We start from the raw sequence: 2,721 nt of genomic DNA on the forward strand, positions 1-2,721 counted from the left end.
AACCCAAGCACAAAAGGCATCTTCAAGGCCCTCAATCTTGGCATATCTTATGCCCCCCACCAAAGCACCTTCTCCATTTTGTCCATTTTGTGATTTCAGAAAGACTCAACAAAGCACCACCTCTCCTGTGAAACCTCCTCTGCCTAGTGTGCTCTCATTACTGACTTGATTTTACAAACAGGGTCCAATCATGGGCTCCATAAATCTCCACTGAGCTCTCCTGCAGACACATCTGTCTCTTCAACTAGTCGGTAAGATCCTTATGCAGAACAGCCTTTACTTATTGAACATGTATCCCCAGCATGTAACATGGCCCCTGATGCAGTAGGTGCTCAGTAAAAGTTTGTAGAGTAGATGTAGGAATGCATGAATGAGTGTTGAACTAAAGCTGGCAATAAGCAGAGTATATGGTGCTGAATAGCACACCCCCAAATTCAGAACCATGAGAACCTGTGAATGTAGCCTTTTCTGGAAATAGGATCCTTACAGCTATAATCAAGCCACACTGGGCTGGGCATGCTGTTATTCAGTGACTGGTATCCTTGTAAGAAGAAAATCTGGACACACACACACACACACACACACACACACACAGAGCAGTTGGTCATGTGAAGTTGGAGGTAGAGTTTGGAGCCAGGCTGCCTCGCAACAAGAAATGCCAAGGATTATTGGCAAACACCAGAAGCCAGAAAAGTCAGGGAAGGATTCCCCACCTAGAAACTTCAGGGGGAGCATGACCTGCGGACACCTTTATTTACAATTTCTAGCCAGTGAGAGGATACATTTGTATTGTTTTAAGCCACCCAGCTTAAAACTTGTGACAGCAGCTGTGGAAAATGAATGCACAGGACAAAATTTTGTCTCGTGGCTGTTGAAGCAATGAGCACACCAGCTCCTCCAGCCCTGCTCCTTTGGATTGGATGGGTTCCTTCCTCCCTCTCCTGGAGACCCTAGCTTTGCTTCTCGCTCACTCCCTCTCATTTCCTTTTTCAATTTTCCCTCTTTGTTAACAACTCACAGCACCTTTCCATTTTCTCCACGCCATTTGAATCTTTCCGAACGCCAGTCTTTGCAACAGTCACTCAACAAACATTCCCAGAGCATTTCTAGATATGTAATGGCTCTTCACAAAGGCCACACAGACACAGACATGAATGAGGTTGACCTGCCTCGGGGAAGTTCCAAGTTTAAGGAGAGCATTGTTTCCTGGAGTCTTCACAACACCTTTATGCAGTATTTGTAATCAGGCCAATTTTAAAATTGTATTTATTTGAGAGAGAGAGCGAGAGCGAGAACACAAGCAGGAGTCGGGGGCATAGGGAGAGGGAGAAGCTGACCCCCACACACTAAGCAGGGAGCCCAACCTGAGACTTGATCCAGGACCCTGAGAACATAACCTGAGCTAAAGTCAGATGCTTAACCACCTGAGTCACCCAGGCACTCCAACCCTATTTTAAAACTGGGAAATCTGACATTCATGTGAGTCGATTTCATTCCCTCCACTTATGTAGATTGTAAGAGCAGGGCTGGTACCCATACCCAATGTCCCTAAGTCTTTAAAACAGTTAGCAGGTTCTTTCCACTGCAGCATGCCCCTGAATTCCCATCAGTGGGGAGGTGGAAGGTTTCCAGAGTCAGCTCTCTTATTTGCAGTTCCTCCTCCACCCTCACAGCTTGGGACACAGCTCAGCCTCCCCCACACTTCTGCCTGGGTCACATCCTGGCGTCCTCACAGCTGATCTTGGGCATGTTACTTAATTTCCTTGTGTCTTAAGTTCCCCACCTGTATGTGATGATGTCATGAGAGTTAAAGGAGTATGGCGTGCAAAGGTCTTGGAACACAGCAAGGGCTACAGAAGTGTTAATGCCACTCCTATGACCACTGGTTCTGTAGCATCGCCATTTTTATGTTTTTTTCTCAGCTTGCCATTCCACTGCACCCCCACCAGCACGCCGCAGTGAGTCGGCTAGCCAGGGCTCGTAGACAGCATCCTGAGGATACCCAGCATTTTGAGTTCCAGCCCATGTAATAATGCCCAGCTCCAGACAGATGGATTAGTTTGAACTATGTGACACTGCCTATATAAAATTGTTTCTGACCTACAAAAATGAGACTTTCATATGACTTGATCTAATAGATGCCAACTCTTTTTGTCCTTAAAAATCGAGAGATGCAAGCGGAGTATCTTGCTAGCTTTCCAGAGAGAAATCTTAAAATAAGCTTTTTTAAAAAAGTTTGATGCAATTGGAAGGATCTGTGAAGTATATGCCCTTTGCAGCCTTTTCTGGCAAAGAAGGAGTGGGAGGCCAGGAAGGGGAGTCCCCCTTCTGGGGAAAACCGGGTCCCAGAGCCCACCTCTGTGATATGAAGCAAGCCTGAGAGTGAGGGGGGACTGAGAGGGTGGGGAGCCCTCTCTCTACTTCTGCATGTAAGACACGACTTGTCCCAGAGCACAGTAGTTAGCACTTTGCCTTCTAGAAGATGATGAGGAGGATGATTTAAAAACAGTGAGACAGAGAACAAGAGGATCTGTTCTCAGAACATCTGAGCTGTCCTTCCCTTCGGCTTCCAAAGAGGGGCCCTCAGATTCACTCAGGGCAGGTGGGCAGGGCCGCTTTCCAACCAACTCCTTTGAAGTGCTGTTCAGATCTGCTCCTTCTCCCAGAAAGCCCCGCCTGCCTGCCTCCCCAGTGTTAGCACCTCATTAGCACCCTGCCAGC

This window comes from Vulpes vulpes, chromosome 14 (genome assembly GCF_048418805.1).
Source record: "Vulpes vulpes isolate BD-2025 chromosome 14, VulVul3, whole genome shotgun sequence".
NCBI lineage: Eukaryota > Metazoa > Chordata > Mammalia > Carnivora > Canidae > Vulpes > Vulpes vulpes.